We start from the raw sequence: 18209 nt of genomic DNA on the forward strand, positions 1-18209 counted from the left end.
AACTAGGTGGTTAGGGCGCTGTCCCTGGAGGTGTTTAAGACCAGGCTGGATGAGGCTCTGGCCAGCCTGATCTAGTGTGGGGTGTCCCTGCCCATGGCAGGGGGGTTGGAACTGGATGATGTTTGTGGTCCCTTCCAACCCTGACTGATACTATGACAGAACACAGGAAATTCCACCTCAACATCAGGAGAAACTTCTTTGCTATGAGAGTGCCAGAGCCCTGGAGCAGGTTGCCCAGAGAGGTTGTGGAGTGTCCTTCTCTGGAGAGATTCCAAACCCACCTGGACACATTCCTGTGTGGTATGCCCTAGATGAACCTTCTTTATCAGGGACATTGGACTAGATGATCTCTCTAGATCCCTTCCAACCCCCACCATTCAATGTTTTTATGTTTAGTCCCTTTAAACACTGGTGAAAGATCATGCTTTTCTTCTGTGAACATGGATTGCAGCCTGGTTTAGTCAGTGCCCCCAAACACCTGATTCTCTGCTATCTTTTTTCCTTTGCTCATTGGGTGTGAATATCTTGTTAGGATTGAGACTGGTCAGTGAAACTGATGCTGGCCTGGCTCTTGGTTACTTGCTCTCTGCACTGAAAGTGACACCATGAGGTTTCAAACACCACAAATCTGGGTTTTGCCTTGAAGGAAGGAATCTCTATTGTTTTGGACTATGATTATCAGCGATCTGTTGCTTATTTTTTCTGCTGCTCACAAAGTGAAGTGCACCCACGTACAAACATCACTAATTCTGATATTGGGCTAAATAACTGAGTATTTTTCAGGGCCACCATCACTTTGAGCTCTGAATTCCTGAGCCCTTTACAGGCAAAACAAATTGGATCCATTATTCTGAGATTTTTTGTCTTCAGTAGTCCCAGATTTTTCAGTGCTATGAAGAGCTTTTTGTGCACACAGTCATTTCTTTCAGGTATTTAGATATTCAAAGTAACTCCTATGCAGAAGCATCAAAGATCAGGGCCTAATGGGACAAGAAGCAGAAGAAAGAGCTCATTGTCAGTAGGTAATAACTCCTTGTCATTCTCTGTGGGAGGCTGGTGGAGGTTAAAAGAAACTGGGAAAGATTGTTGCTAAGCACTTGCCATATCATCACTTGGTTAACCAGCATCCAGGATAGCTGGATTTTAAGATCTCCTCTCCAAAAAGTTCTCAACAGCTGTCCTGCAGCCTTTACTGGAAGGAGGAACTGAATTCATTTAGTCAGTCCTTTGAGAGAAATAGGTATAGCTAAGTAGTAAAAATACAGCATTATCTTCAAGCTCCCTTCCAACACAAACCATCCTATGATCTGTCTCCTTTGAGAGCCCTTTGGAACATTTTCTGTTAATATTAAATCTTTTCCCATTATTGTTTCATATTTGTCATGCCATGTTATTTTGGATCCTCTTGCTGCTTAGTGCAGTGTTGCTGCAATTGGCTCTTGAGCTCACATTTATCTGTAAATGGACATTACTCTTACTGAAGGTGTGAAAGGGGGAGAGGGGGGACGACTTTGGAGTGGCCTGGTGGTGATTCCTCATCCATTTGCTCATTGAAACATCTTTGGAAATTTCCTAAAGCTCAGTTGTGGCGACGTGGAAACTTGAATCCCAGCTTGAAATCTTGTCAGAATCCATTTCTGGGGTTGAAAGCTGGCTGATTTCTCCCTGAAGCCCAAAAGGAGCCTATTTGACATATGTTTGTTGGCTAATCTGTTTGAGAAGTCTTACACAAGCTCCAGGAGGGGAGCTGCCAATTTCTGCACATTGGAGGAGAAATGCTTCCATATTTGGAGAGGTTTTGCTCCTACTCGGGGCCACAAGAGTGGTTTCCAAACCTTTCTGGTATTTGATGACAGTGGCATAACTTTGGAGGTCTTTGTGTGCTTTATATTTCTCCTCTCAGCTGCTTTGAGATCAACTGGTGTAAATGGTTGGCAGTTGGGAAGAGTGTCCTTCAAGTTTTCTTGTCTCTGGAGGGTTTGTTGCTGGAGTGAAGGGGGCTGGAGGGAGCATGGGCTTTTCCTATAGTAACAAAACATCCCCAGAAACACCAAAACATAACCACTGCCTTCCTTCTGAGCCCTTCCCTTGCTTTTTGGCCTTGCCTCCTGCTCTGTGATCCTGCTACCATATTACATCTGCCACCTCTTGCGACAAAGGTCCCTTCAGTGGCTGTCAGGGACAATTCTGCAACAGTGGTGTGAAGGCAGCATTTGGGGTCTCAAGTTCATCTTGCTTCTGTGGTAGCTGACCTTTGCTTGATGGATCTAGTTCAGGAGCATCTGTGCATTAATCTTAGTGTTTCTGTAATGCAGAGGCTTTATGTCCTGAAAGGAGGTTGTAGCCAGGTGGATGCTGCTCTCCTCTTCCTAACCACAAGAGGAAATGGCCTCAAGTTATGCCAGGAAAGGTTTAGTTTGGATGTTAGGAAAAAATTCTTTACTGAAAGGCATTGGAACAGGCTGCCTAGGGAGCTGGTGGAGTCACCATCCCTGGAGATGTTAAAACAAAAAGTGTAGATGTGGGACTTTGAGATCTGGTTTAGTGGGCATGGTAATGTTGGATTGATGGTTGGACACCAATCAAGATCTTAGAGTTTTTTCCTGACCTTAATGATTCTGTGATTCATCTGGAAAGAGGGACCCCAGAGACTGAAGTACATTGTTTGGGGGGCTGGGAAGAAAGTTTCTCCTACTGCTGAGGAGTCTCTTTTCCTTTCCTCTGACCTCTAGATAGATTTAACCCATCCTCTGCATTATGCTTTCCTCAGTTCACCTATTTTTCATTCTTGCATTTGAAGAGTTGTTTGTTCAGAAATGTGTACTCCTGTTTCTCTGGTATATTTGTTAACTGCCAGCTCCAGAGTTGGTTTTGCAGGTTTAATTCGATTGTGCTCATAGCTGGTGAGGAAGGCTCTGTAAAAAGGAATCCTTCCACAGAGTGGTAGAAATGTGTTTGCAGCTGAATTGATGACACTGAATATCAACCTCTTCTCATTTATGCTTCCCCCTTAAGGTTTGTTCAATGAACTAAAGTTTCTCATATTACATAGAGGTGCAGTTCCTTCTACCCATCCAGGAAGGATACAGAACTTAATATGCCTTTACAGCTGCTGTCTCCTGTAGAAGAACCTTTTTAGGCTCCAAGATCCATGGTTCTTTGGGACCTGTGGCAATTCCTCTTTTATTTACTTACTCTTTCCCTTTAAAACCTTGAACTCTTTTATGATGAGCACAGAACTGAAAATGACCAGCCATGTGAAAAACGTGGATCAGAGCTGTGAAGCTGCCTCCAGATGTTGATGCAGAGGTTTTCAGTCTTCAAGTTGCTCTGACACTGCCTGTGAACAAACAGCCACCATTCCCCAGTGCCAATAACTTATTGAATTTACATGTAATATTTTTCCCTGGCAGTGGGGTAGTATTAATTAAAAAGCTCATTACAACTTCTAATCTGATACTTAGCAGGAGGCACTTCCTTAGGCTATTACTGAGGGCCCTAATGAAAACCTCCTGTTTCCGACGCTGTTTCTTACATTGGTGTCTAGAGGCTGGAAGTGGTCCTGTCTAATACTGCTCCATCCAGGACTCATCTTAATGCTTAATTAGTTTTCTGGTGAGGTTGCATGGCTGTGCCAGGTCATGTAGAGAAACTGGGAAAGATAAGATGTGTAAAACAGAGCCTGAAGTGGGAGAATTTTGACCATGCTGCTTTCCCCTGTCCAGGTACTGACATGCAGCCAGTGCTTCATTAAGGGATAGATCTTCTGCCCATCATCTCAGCTGACCTGTATTTTAATGTGAACATAAATAACAGTTATAAGAAGATGTTGCACAACAGGCAGTGTCTTATGTTCTCACTTAATCCTCCTGTGTAGCTCCTTTTTGTACCTCTGGCATTTGTGTGTTGACAGGGAACTGGAATTGTTTAGCCTTCTCACTCTCTATAACTCCCTGAAAGGAGATTGGAGCCAGGTGGGAGCTGATTTCTTCTCCCAAGTTACAAGTGGTAGGTCAAGAGGAAACAATCTCAAGTTGCACTAGGGGATTTTTCACTTGGATATTAGGAAACAGTTCTTCTCCAAAAGGATTGTCAAGGCACGGAACAGGCTGCCCAGGGAAGTGATGGAACCCCCACCCCTGGAGTTTACAGAATACAAAATTAACCAGGTTGGAAAAGACCTTCGAGATCATTGAGTCCACCCTATCACCCAAAACCATCTAATCAACTAAACCATAGTACCAAGTGCCTCATCCAATCTCTGAGGTGGTGCTAAGGGACATGGTTTAGTGATGAACTTGGCAGTACTGGGTTAGCAGTTGGACTTGAAGATCTTAAAGGTGCCTTCCAACCAAAATGATTCTACAGTTCTGTGACAGCAGCTTCAGATCGAATAACTTCAATTTGGGCAAAAGTCAATAATTGAGCAAATCCCTGCACATCTGAAGTGCAAATGAGTGTGCAGAGCGGAGGAGGGTGACCTCAGGCTTGTTTGTGTGGACTGGTTGGAAGAAGCTGTCACAGGAAGTAAATCAGGGGCAGAACTGCAGGAGATATGCTCAAGAACATAGAGGTTACCATTTCCAATCACTAATGTGTGTTGCATCAAGAAGATGCCATATGCCTCACTGAGTATCTGATAGACATAGGAGACTTTGAACAGAAAGAGGTTTTGATCCAATGTCTTATCAAAGGCTGTCAGAATAATAGTTTTTCCCCCTTGATTTCAATCAATTGCTGTCTGACAATTGAAAAGCAAACCTCTTCAAGGAGCGTCCTCCCACACTGGTGCCTGATCCTCAGTGCTCTGCAGCCACAGGCTTGGAAGCAAAAAGGAAAAGTACACATATGAAGAACCAAATGGAGGTTGTTAAACATGAACCATATGTGTTATTTAGCTTTGGAACTTAGAGAGGTTATGAAACCATGCTTGGAAAAGAAGACAAAGCCATTTCCTGTGCATCAAAACAATTGGTGAAAAGCTCGCTGAAAAATGGGGCAAAATCATGGTGACAGAGCCCTGAAATTCCCCTTAGGATGGAGGCTCTCCCTGCTGAGACACTGAATCAGGCAGTTGTAGGAATGTGATGAAACATGGACATCATAATGACTGGTAAAGGATTTCAAATTCTCTTCTATGGACTTTGTAGACCTCGAGGTATGGATTGGAAGCACGTTTCCAGTTCTCACCAGCTCTATGGAATCTGAACTCGGTGTTGCTCAGTAATAATAATGAACTCAGTATGAATCAGTGTCAACCATGGATTCAGAATCAAAACAAGAGCCAGCAATGTGCCCAGGTGGCCAAGAAGGCCAATGGCATCCTGGCCTGGATCACGAATACTGTGGCCAGTGGGAGCAGGGAAGTCTTTCTGTCCCTGTGCTCAGCACTGGTTAGGCCACACCTTGAGTCCTGTGTCCACTTCTGGGCCCCTCACTTTAGGAAAGATGCTGACTTGCTGGAACATGTCCAGAGAAGGACAACAAAGCTGGGGAGGGGTTTGGAGAACAGCCCTGGGAGGAGAGGCTGAGGGAGCTGGGGTTGCTTAGCCTGGAGAAGAGGAGGCTCAGGGGAGACCTTATTGCTCTCTGCAAGTACCTGAAAGGAGGTTGTAGCCAGGTGGGGGTTGGTCTCTTCTCCCAGACAACCAGCACCTGAACAAGAGGACACAGTCTCAAGCTGCACCAGGGGAGGTTTAGGCTGGATGTTAGGAAGAAGTTCTTCTCAGAAAGAGAGATTGGCTACTAGAATGTGCTGCCCAGGGAGGTGGAGGAGTCACCATCATTGGATGTGTTTGGGAAGAGCCTGGCGGAGGCACTTGGTGCCATGGTTTACTTGATTAGATGGTGTTGGGCGTTAGGTTGGACTTGATGATCTCAAAGGTCTTTTCCAACCTGCTTAATTGTGTGTACAATAACAAAGTTTAGACTTACCTGTCCTTGGAGTTCTCAAAACATACAGTGGATGTCAGTGGGCAACATAATAATTATTTTTTTTAATTGCATGAGAGGGGTGAAAAGAAGATGCCAAAGGCTACCCACAAGCCAAACATTGTACAGTGCCTAGTCAAATGAAAGCTGAACATCAGTGATTACATTTTTAGTAGGATGAGTGTTCTGACTGAAATGCAGCAATCTGTCACTTGGCCTTTCTGTGACATTCAGTGTATTGAAATTACCAGGGAAAGATTGGTTTTTGACATGCTAAATTAACTAAGTTGGAAATCTGAGCGTTATCATCTCTGCTAATTGTTACAGAGAGAGGGAAGAGTTGTTTGTCTTTTATATTCTAAGCAGGCTCTTCACAGAGAAATTAATAAAACAATTAAAAATGTTCTCCAAAAAGTTCATCCTTGGAGGTAGAAGAATTGGTTGATTTAGGAGAAACAGCTCTTAATCTGGAGGCTCTTCCTTGCAGTCCAACCTAACCACAACTGGTGTTTATCTGCTTGATATTTCTCATTGTGTAAGTTGCTGCCTTGTCTTGTGGTGTTCAGTGCTGCGGTGCAGCCACAAAATCATAGAATCACAGCATGGTGGGAGTTAGAGGAGACCTCTGGATGCCATCTCGTTCAACTCCCCATTGCTACATCAGGGTAACCCACAGCAGGTGGGGGGGAACATGTGCAGAGAAGGGCAACAAAGCTGGGGAGGGGTTTGGAGCACAGAACTGTGAGGAGAGGCTGAGGGAGCTGGAGGTGTTTAGTGTGGAGAAGAGAAGGCTGAGGGAGACCTTATTGCTGTCTACAACTACCTGAACTGAGGTTGTAGCCAGGTGGGGGTTGGTCTCTTCTCCCAGGCAACCCATGACAGAGGGAAAGGCCACAGTCTCCAGTTGTGCCAGGGGAGATTCAGGCTGGATGTCAGGAAGAAATTCTTCCCAGAAAGAGAGATTGGCCCTTGGAATGTGCTGCCCTGGGAGGTGGTGGAGTCACCATCCCTGGAAGTGTTTAAGAAGAGACTGGATGATGCACTCAGTGCCATGGTTTAGCTGATTAGATGGTGTTAGGTGATAAGTTGGACTCAATGATCTTGAAGGTCTTTTCCAACCTGGTTGATTTTGTAGTTTTCCATTTAAATTATGGACCTGTTGTGAGGGTATATAACAAAAGTGTCCTTTTCTTTAGTGTTCCCTAGATCATAGATCACTGCTTGCTTCTGTATTGTATTCTGAAGGTGACCTAGGATCACAATGTCGAAGAGTGTCTGGGAATCTCTCCAGAGAAGGCGACTCCACAACTTCTCTGGCCAGTCTGCTCCAGAGCTTCGTCACCCTCAAAGTAAAAAACAAAATTCTTTCTGTGTAAAATGGAACCTCCATGGTTCCAGTTTGTGCCTGTTGCACCTTGTCCTGTCACTGGGCACCACTGAGTGTCTGGCTCTATTCTCTTGTCCCCCATTGGAAGATCCCCTCTGATACTGCTCTTCTCCGGTCTCAACAGCCCCAGGACTCTCAGCCTTTCCTCCTCACAGAGATGCTCCAGGCCCCTCAACATCTTTGTAGCTTCTGCTGGACTTTCTCCAGTAGTTCCTTGTCTGTCTTGAACTGGGAAGATCAGAACTGTACTCAGTACTCCAGGTGTGGCCTCTTCTTTCACAGAGAGAAGGAAGATCTAGCAGCTACAGTAGTAGGTGATGTAAAAGACTTTGGTACCTAGAGACTCTGTTGTTGCCTATGAATAATAATTTTTCATCCTTTTTTTAAATTTTTCTTTTAATTTTCTTTGTTGTAAGGTCTTCAAGGGCCTTGACTTCCTATTTGTAGGTCTTAGATAAGAATTCCTACACCTTATGCTAATAAATACTTGGACAAATACCTGGTGTGGTAGGGAATTAAAGATAATCTAGTTCCAGCTCCACCACCATGGGCAGGGATGCCTTCCACTCAACCAGGTTGCTCATGGCCTTGTACAACCTGGCCTTGACCACCTCCAGGGAGGAGATATCCACAACTTCCCTGCACAACCTGTTCCAGTGTCTCACCGCCATCCCTGGAAAGATTCTCCAGTCTAAATCTGCCCTCCTCAAGCTCAAATCCATTCCCTCTCATCCCATCACTAGAAGCCTATGTAAAAAGTTCTGCTCTAAGCATCTATCAAGTACTGGAATGCCTCTATAAGGTCTCCCCCAAGCCTTCTCTTCTCCAGGCTGTACACTCCCAGCCCTCTCATCCTGTCCCCACAGGGGTGGTGCTCCAGCCCTCTGATCATCTTCTTGGTCTTCTCTGGACCCACGTTAATGGTTAAACATCCATGTTGTTCTGGGGCCCCCAGGACTGGACACAGCGCTCCAAGTAGGATTTCACAAGTGAATGCTGACCCTAAGCATTACTTTTTAGTGTGTTTTTTTTCTGTTCAGCATAAAGAGGTTAAATTTAAAGCTGTGCTTGAAAGTGAATGTTTATGTATTTAGAGAGTGATTTTGGCACTATCCTGCACTAGGCGAGGGGCGTGGGCAAAGCCATAATTGCAGCCGTGCATGTGTAGCTGTTAATAGACAATTCTGTGGGCAGCCTGACTTATTGCCAGGCAAATTCAGATGAATGGAAGCATCAGCTATGTCATTTTTGATGGGGTATACAAGTGCATGAATTAGAGGTGGCTCCTTCGCTCACACATCCCGCTCTAGCTCTTGGGAGGCGGCTTCAGGTAGCGACGGCAGTTCATCACGGGCCTGTGACATCCCAGTTTATGATGTGTTGCCTGCAGTGGGGTTGTGGTGAGAGCAGTTGCATTGCCAGGGCTTCAGCACGCCCAGCCTCCCTGTGGTAGAGCCATCCACAGGCTGAATTAATAGGAAAGAGATGAAGATTAAAGGAAGGTGAAGTACAGCATGTGATTTGTGTGCATGTGTACATCCCTACAGGCATACATAAATCTACAGAGTTCCCTGCTTCCATCCAAGGAAACGGTTTCAGATAACTCTGGATGAAACCACAAGAATTCAAGGGGATAGTGTGAGCAGCATCCTCTCCCAAACGATGTGGTCAAAGGTGGGCAGCATTATAAAAGCTTTTTGCAAAGCTCTTGAGAGGCAGAGATTGAAGAGAGGAGGACAATGTATTTAGATGGCTAATGGAGGAAAGTGAAAATAGGTCTTTTAGGAGACCAAGAGGATGTTTCTTTGTCAAATCTTTACTCTTTTGTTTTTTTCCTTCTTTACCATCATATTTGGGGAGAAAGGGAGTACAAGGCACTGACAGTTTGATCCAACTGCTATAATTAAATGTGTGTGTGAGGAAGGAAGGAGTGCAGCTGGTCTCAGGAAAGCTTTGCTTTCCATTGCAGAATCACAAAAAAACATCCAGCTGGAAGAGACCTCAAAGGTCATCCATTACTTCATGCTTGTTCAGTACTGACTTCACAAGACATTTAATTCCCATAAGCAGAGAGGTGGTAGATGCCCCATCCCTGGAAACATTCCAGGTTAGGTTGGATGGGGCTCTGAACAGACTGATCTAGTTTCACATGTCTCTGCTGACTGCAGAGGGGCTGGACTAGATGACCTTTAAAGGTTCCTTCCAACCCAAACTGTCCTATGATTTCATGATGAATACCTGGACACATAAGCACTGGTCCTCTGAAGGCATCCTTGGCTTGCCTGAGCTCTGCCTGAAGGTACAAAAGCCCCAGCGCCAAGGCTGCTCTCCTCGTGTGCATACTGGGAGAAGGCCACAGCATGAGATTTGCAGGGAAGGCAGAGGAGAAGGGCAGGATTTCTCACTGCTGAACCCAGCTGAAATGTTCTTTTGCTCTTTATTAATTGGAGAATCACAGAAACATCTGGCTGGAAGAGACCTCTCAGATCATCCAGTCCAGCCTTCAACCCAGCATGGAAGGGTCAACACTAAACCATGTTCCTAAGAGCCAGGTCCACACACTGCTGAAACACCTACAGGGATGGTGACTCTACCACTGGAGGGTTTGAGAACCCTCTCTGTGAAGAAGTATTTCCTAATATCCAGCCTGAACCACCCCTGGTGCAGATTGAAACCGTTTTCTCTGGTCCTGTTCCTTCCTGCTAAGGAGAAGAGGCTGCCCCCTCCTTGCTCCAACCTCCCTTCAGGTAGCCATAGAGAGCAAGGAGGTCTCACCTCAGCCTCAGTCTTTCCCCCTCAGCTTTCTCTTCTCCACACTGCTCAACCCCAGCTCCCTCAGGTGCTCTTCACAGGCCATGTGCTCCAGGCCCTTCATGAGCCTCATTGCCCTTCTCTTGACATGCTCCAGAACCTCAGTGTCCTTGTAGTGAGTGGCCCAGAACCAAACACAATACTCGAGCTGTGGCCTCACCAGTGCTGAGCACAGGGGGATGGATGTTCACCTCCCTGTCCCTGCTGGCCACTTGTTTCTAATCCAAGCCAGGATGCCACTGTCTCAGGATGATCCTGCAGAGTGCAACACAGTACATCAGCACCCACCTGAAGGGTAAAGCAGTCATGTTGCTTCATCACAACAGATTTCAGCTGTTCTTTTAATTACAGCCCAAGTTAGTTAATAAAAGTGAAGTAGATGAGACCTCTTCTGAGAAGTGTACAGCCTACTGTCACATCTTTCCCTATTTAATGGTAATTAGTAGGTGGAAGAGTGTGGCTCCGCCACGGTACGCGTTTGTGTACACAGATTTAAATAACTGAGCAGCTGAATTCGGTGTAGGTGGAAGTTGTGTCTCAGAAGTTTTGTCTTGAAGCTTTTGCATCATGTGGCCTCACAAGCAGCGAGAAACTGAGGACAGATATATAATAATGTGCCCTAATATTATGGCTTACTGTGTGAAGACACCTGCTTTAAGCTAGTTGTTATCCTTAGAGGTTGCAAAACACGTGAAGCTCTGTAGCTGCTAGAAAGTAGTATGAGCTAGGGGAAATGTCCTTGTCTCAAGAAAAATTAGGCCAGATGATACTTGAGGTCCCTTCCAACCTGATATTGTATGATTCTATGGTTCCATGATTCAGAATCATAGATGGCTTAGGTTGGAAGGGACCTTTAGAGATCATGTACTTCAACTTCCCCATCACAGGCAGGGATGCCTCTCTACTGGACTCAGCTGTTCAAGGTCTCATCCAACCTGGCCTTGCACACGCCCAGGGAGGAGGCATCCACAACCTCCCTGGTTAACTTGTTCCAGAGTCTCACCACCCTCATACTGAAAAACTTCTTTCTAAGATCCAGTCTGAACCTACTCTCCTTTCAAACCATTCCCCCTTGTCCTGTTGCCACCCTTATGAAAAGTTCCTCTGCTGCCTTCCTGTAGGATTCCTTCTGGTATTGGAAGGCAGCTCTAAGGTCCCCCTGGAATCTTCTCTAATATTTCAGAAAGACTCTTGAAAAATGATACATCTACTTTATTATGCATTTAAAAACCACAATGAAAATACTTCCTTTGTATCATAGAGTCCCAGGATTGTCTTGGTTGGAAAAGACCTTTAAGATCATTAACTCCAAATTTATCTAACTACCAAGTCTGGTGCTTGACCATGTTCCTCAACACCACATCTCTGCTTCTTTTAAACACCTCTAGGGATGGGGATCCAGCTCCTTGGGAAGCCTGTTCTGTGGTTGAGAGCTCTTTCAGGGAAGAATTTTACTCTGATGTCCAACCTAAACCTCCCCTGGTGCAGCTTGAGGCCGTTTCCTCTTATGCTGTCACTTGCTACTAAGGAGAAGAGACAAACCCCTGCCTGTCTCCAACTTCTTTTCAGGGAGTTGTAGGGATCAAGATCTTCGCTCAGCCTCCTTTTGTCTGGGCTGAATAATCTCAGTTCCTTTGCTGCTCCTCACCAGATCTGTTCTCCAGACCCTTCACCAGCTTCATTGACCTTCTCAGTATATGCTTCAGCACCAAAATGTCTTACAGCAAGGGTGCCAAAACTGGACCCAGGACTCAAGGTGTGGCCTCACCAGTGCTGAGTGCAGGAGGACAATCAATTCCCTGGTCATGCTGTTCCTGATACAGACCTTTAATTCTTCTGAGGGCAACCAGGAAAGGCAGAGTAGCACCTGCCATTAGTGGGGTTCACTCAGGTTTTTGATTCATGGCTTTTCCAGGATTGGGGCTCTGATGTTTAGGAAGTGAATGCCCTCAGACTGGGGAGAAGCTGCATCTCTCCACCACATTTGTCCCTGAGGACTTGCCAAGGGTTGAGTGCTGATAACAACATTTTCTTTCCATGTTTGCTAAACATCAGCCATCTGCAGTGGTGGGTGAACATGAAGAAGTTGGTTGTGGGCTCTTCTGCAGTGGAAATTGAACAGGCTTCCAATAAAGCACCGTTATTTAGGGTTCAAATTAAGGTTTGAGCATCAGGTAGGACCAGATTCAAGGCTGTGTGAACTTCACCCAGCTCCCTTCTCTGCACATGGTAAGATGTAGTCTGCAATTAAACCTTGTCTGCAGGAGCCCAGTCATAGTGCACATAACAACAGCAGCAAGGAGAAGATTAAAACACCAAATCAAGCTCAGTTTTAATCATTTAAATTTGTGGTTTAAATATTGTAAATGCTTCTGTATGTGTCCAAGCTTTGCACATCTTGGAGTGAAAAATCACCTTGGCTGCAATAGCACTGACTTGGTAATTAAATAAGTTCAGCATAGGGTGTGGGAGAGATGCAGGCTGTGTGGTTCAAGTACTTTGGTATGAATACTGCACAAATGAAGTTAAAAGTGCAGAGACAGCAGTGCTGGAGCTGCTGGAAATGCTGGAGGCCAAGCAGTTGTGGGAGGGGAAAGCTGCCTCATGGGGTGATAGCAGATGTGGTGGCACAATTCATGGGGCAAAGTATCAAAGTCTTCTGCCTCTGATCTCATAGTTCTGTGGTTAGATTTGTCTTATTCTTTTCCTGTGAGTTTGATCACTGCTGTTACTGTCTTGAGTTTGAGTTTGCTTTTTGGGCAGGAATGTGTCCAGAGAAGGGCAACAAAGCTGGGGAGAGGTCTGGAGCACAGCCCTATGAGGAGAGGCTGAGGGAGCTGGGGTTGCTTAGCCTGGAGAAGAGGAGGCTCAGGGGAGACCTTCTTGCTGTTTACAAGTACCAAAGGGAGGTTGTAGACAGATGGATGTTGGTCTCCCAGACAACTAGCACCAGAACAAGAGGAGACAGTCTCAAGCTGCACCAGGGGAAGTATAGGCTTGAGGTGAGGAGAAAGTTCTTCCCAGCAAGAGAGATTGACCATTGGAATGTGCTGCCCAGGGAGGTGGTGGAGTTGCCATCCCTGGAGATGTTAAAAAAAGGACTGGATGTGGCACTTGGAGCCATGGTTAGTAGTCATGAGGTGTTAGGCAATAGGTTGGACTTGATGATCTTTGAGGTCTTTTCTAACCTTACTGATTCTATGAATGCTGCACCTCACCAACATGATTACTGCTGTAAACTTGCTGTGTGTTTGTTCATCTTAAAGTAGCTGTTAAAAAGGGTTTTCTCTCCCCAGTTGAGGATATTATCACCCTGTGGCTATCCGGAAGGGTTGTCTGAGATGATCTGGGGCTTGGGATGCTGGCCCTGGACCAGGGGCCGTGCGGCTTGCAGTCTCCCGGGTTCTCCAGCGCTGTGCTTGCTTTGGTTTCTGCGCCTCGACACCTGTGAATTTTTGAGGGGTTGGCGCCCTCCTGTGGTGACTTCACGCAAATGCCACCTCCGGCTTCCCCTCCAAACAAAACCGGCAATCGCTCATTTTCACCTTAGAAACATTTTTAAAACAGTATAAAGTCACCTTCTCCACTGCTTCACAGGCTGATAAAGAGGAAAGGAAAAAAAAAAAGGTTTAGGCTAGATACAAAGAACAAATTTTTTGGGCACTGAGTGGTAAGGCATTGGCCCAGGTTGCCTGGAGAGATGGTAAATGCATCACTCCTGGAAACATTCCAGGGCAGTTTGGACAGGGCTTTGAGTAACCTGATCTGGTTGAAGATGTCTCTGTGGACTGCAGGGAGGTTGGGCCATGAAAATGCTCAGGGGGTTGGAGCACATCTGCTATGAGGACAGGCTGAGGGAGCTGGGGGTGTTCCGCCTGGAGAAGAGGAGGTGCTGGGGAGATCTAATAGCAGTCTTCCAGTAGCTGAAGAGGGTCTACAGAAAGATGGGGAGAGACTGTTAGTGGTGACAGGATGAGAGGTAATGGCTTCAAACTAGAGAAGGGCAGATTTAGATCGGTTATCAGGAAGAAGCTCTTTACTGTGAGGGTGGTGATACACTGGAACAGGCTGCCCAGGGAGGTGGTTGAGGCCCCTTCCCTGGAGACTTTCAAGGTGAGGCTGGACGAGGCCCTGGGCAACCTGATCTAGTTGGGGATGTCCCTGCTGACTGCGGGGAGGTAGAACTGGATGACCTTTGGAGGTCCCTTCCAGCCTGGACCATTCTATGGTCTATAAGGGTCTTTTCCCCCCAAACCACTCTGTGATTCTATGACCTCTCTGTCGTGCTCAAGGCCACCATGTCATCCATCATTTGCATTTGAGAAAGAAGTTGAAACCTACTAATAAAGTTCTTTTTAAAGCAGAATGCATCATCTCCCTGCATTAAGCTGCCTGGACACCTGGCATATCCAGAGTGGTTATTAGTGTAGTGTTTTACTGATGGGCCAGGCAGTAATTGAGCTGAGCAGGAGGATCATAAAGAAAAGATGATGATGTGGAAGTCTGTAAAGCATTATAGAGAAATGTGGAGACCTTTGAGAATAAACAACAGAAAGTTTTACAACCACTTTTTTTTTCTTCTTTATTTTTCTTTTCTTCAGTTGCATGTAAGCTACTCCTGAGGCTCTACAGAGTAAGTTCTTTAACTTCAAAGTTAGGTAGCAGAAAATAGCATGTGCTACTTGTGCAGCATTATAGGATAATCAATAATCCTGATGAAAATCAGTGTTCTCAGAACCACAGAGAACTTTACAATCCACTGCTGGTGCTTAGTGAATATTAATTACAGGAAATCAATATTGAGCTTTGGTTTTATTGATTATTTAATCTATTAAAAGTTCAGAATGAAGGCTCTGGCTGTGGTTATGCACACAAGCAAGTGCAGAGGAGGGCAACACAGCTGATGAAGGGGCTGGAGAACTAATCTTATGAAGAGCAACTGAAGGAGCTGGGGATAGTTAGTCTGAAACAAAGAAGGCTGAGGGGAGACCTCATTGCTTTCTACAGCTACCTGAAAGGATGAAGTAGAAAGGCTGGTGCTGGTCTCTTCTCACAGGTAATTAGTGATAGAACAAGAGTGAACAGCTTCACTCTGTGAACGGGTAGGTTCAGACTGGACATCAGGAAGAATGCTTTTTCCCAGCAAGAGTGGTCAGGCATTGGAATGTGCTGCCCAGGGAGGTGGTTGAGCCACCAACCCTGGATGTGTTTAAAGGTGGCTTGGATGTGGTGCTTGGGGATGTGGTGATCCTTGTAGAGTATGGTGATCCTGAGGGTCTTTTCCAACCTGAATGTTTCTGTGATAGACATTGGACCTAGTCAGTGTGCAGTGCTGCTCTGGTGTTGCCTCTGTGAGACTTCCAGTTTCTGTCGTGCAAAAGAACTTTAGCTATTTTCCCTTCAAATTCAGCTAGGGAACTTGTCTCCCTCTTACATGCAGTGGGCATTATGCCTGTTGTGGAAAACTGAACTGGCTTGGACGTTTGTCTCCATGAGAGACCTCTCACTGTTTCAATGTCATAAGGGAGTTTTGTTTTTCATATTTTATAATGAGCTTGCATCATCTTTTAAAATCTTTTCCCCTTTTTTAATATCCTTTTTTTGGGGTGGGGTTGGGGGAATTACTGTTTCTTGCCTCCTTTCACAAGTACCTAAAATGCCTTTTCCCTTGACAAAGGCTGGGCTGAGAGTATTTTTTAAGTTTTATTTTTTCTAAATCCACTGTCAGAAGTGTTTCACTTATCAGAAGTATTTAGCTTACAGATTCAAAACCGTTTTCTTTCTCTCTTTCTGAATGTTTTGCTGGAAGGTGTCCAGAGAAGGGCAACAAAGCTGGGGAGAGGTCTGGAGCACAGCCCTGTGAGGAGAGGCTGAGGGAGCTGGGGGTGTTGAGCCTGGAGAAGAGTAGGCTCAGGGGTGACCTTATTGCTGTCTACAACTCCCTGAAGGGAGGTTGTAGCCAGGTAGGGGTTGGTCTCTTCTCCCAGGCACCCAGCACCAGAACAAGAGGACACAGTATCAAACTGTGCCAGAGAAGGTTTAGGCTCAAAGTGAGAAGAAAGCTCTTCCCAGCAAGAGAGATTGGCCATTGGAATGTGCTGCCCAGGGAGGTGGAGGAGTCACCATCCCTGGAGGTGTTCAAGAGGGGATTGGATGTGGCACTTGAAGCCATGGTTTAGTTAGTTGTGAGGTGTTGGGTGATAGGTTGGACTGGATGATCTTTGAGGTCTTTTCCAACCTTATTGATTCTAAGATTCTCGCGTCCCGAGGCACCTCTCCGTGCTGCATTGCCAGGGGCCAGGGATCACTCTGGAGACAGATGCCTTTGCCAACACAGATGTATGTGTTTCTGGTTCCTAAGAAAGAATTAAAACTGGGGGGGTGGGGGGAGAGCCACCCAGACTCCTGTGAGTTAGACAGCTGGGCTGGCAGTTGGTACCGGGATGGCCTATTCAAATATTTGTGCTATTTGTTATTTAACTTCCTTAGGGGTTTGCTGGCAATTATTTTGTTATTTTTGTCTCTTTGTTTGGAAGTAGGCTGACTAAATCCAACAGTGTCAGGCCACTGTGCTTGGGAGTGACATGGGTTGGCAGGAATCTGGGGGCACTGGCAGCGCAGGGGACTCACATCCCGTCTTTTGCTCCGCTCTGCTCCAGTCATTTTGTTTCTGTTCAGAGCGAGAGGAGGTGCTGATAAATATGCTGAAAATATTTTCACACTTCTGCTGGGTGGAATTTTGATTGGGGAGCTGGTGCATGAAGGTCTGGCTTCAGGAAAGCTTGTGAGTCAGTGACAAGGCTCCTTTTGGCTCGGCTGTAGCGGTGGAAGTCAATGTTAAAAGTGACACCCCCCCCCCCCCGTCTTGAGGCTTTGGGGGGTTGTTATTTTTAGGGCTTCAGAACATCCACTTTGTGGGTTTTAACAAAGGATCTAACTTCTGTTGCTCTCTACAACTACCTGAAGGGAGGTTGTAGCCAGGTGGGGGTTGGTCTCTTCTCCCAGGCACCCAGCACCAGAACAAGAGGACACAGTCTCAAGCTGAGCCAGGGGAAAGTTTAGACTCGAGGTGAGGAGCAAGTTCTTCACAGAGAGAGTTGAAAGACATTGGAATATGCTGCCTGGGCAGGTAGTGGAGTCACCATCCCTGGAGGTATTCAAGAGGGGATTGGACATGGCACTTGGAGACATGGTTTAGTAGTCATGAGGTGTTGGGTGACAGGTTGGACTTGATGATCTTTGAGGCCTTTTCCAACCTTAGTGATTCTGTGATTCTATGTTCAGCTCTTGGTTTTTATTAACTGTGAGTGTTGTGAAAACTGTAGACCAGAGACCAAGAGGTCAACTGTGATCTGTGTTCAGAGATAGTGCTACAGCATGAATAAATGGTGCTAGACATATGGAGAGCAAATTAGTAAAGCCTGGTTTCAAGTTACCCATCGATAATACAGTGTGAAATGATTTAATTAGTAAAAATCCCTAGGTATTCTGGGAAACAAAGAGGAACAGATTAGAAGAGAAACTGTGTCAATGTGGACAAGGAGATGAGTGAGGGAGCCTCTGTAGGTTGATATTGTTGCTAGAGGTGTGAGGAAAAGGGGAAATCTTGGTTTTAGGTGAGCTGGAGATGTTACCTCTGTAGGACATGCATGGGGAGGAATTGGCACACAGGTGACACATCTGTACAGCTAAGTGTCAGTGTACATGGCAGTCACATCTCTGGGGCTGCATCAGGACATCAAACTTTCCTGATGTCTTCCTTTCCCCAGCATTTCTTGTTATTTCTAAGTTATTCCTATACTTTAAGGTTATTATTTGTAATTTGGTAGTTTTTTGAGGTGGTGTTCCATTTTGGAGAGCTGCTGTCTAGAGGCTGATCTTTCTTGAGGCTTTTACAGGTAACTCTGGGTAACTTGTTGATCATGGAATCATAGAATTGGTAGGGTTGGAAGGGATCTCAAGGATCATCTAGTTACAACCCCCTTGCCATGGGCAGGGACACCTCACACTACAGCAGGTTGCCCAGAATCACATCCAGCCTGGCCTTCAAAACCTCCAGGGGTGAGGCTTCCACCACCTC

The sequence above is a fragment of the Dryobates pubescens genome, chromosome 2 (genome assembly GCF_014839835.1).
Source record: "Dryobates pubescens isolate bDryPub1 chromosome 2, bDryPub1.pri, whole genome shotgun sequence".
In the NCBI taxonomy this organism is placed as follows: domain Eukaryota; kingdom Metazoa; phylum Chordata; class Aves; order Piciformes; family Picidae; genus Dryobates; species Dryobates pubescens.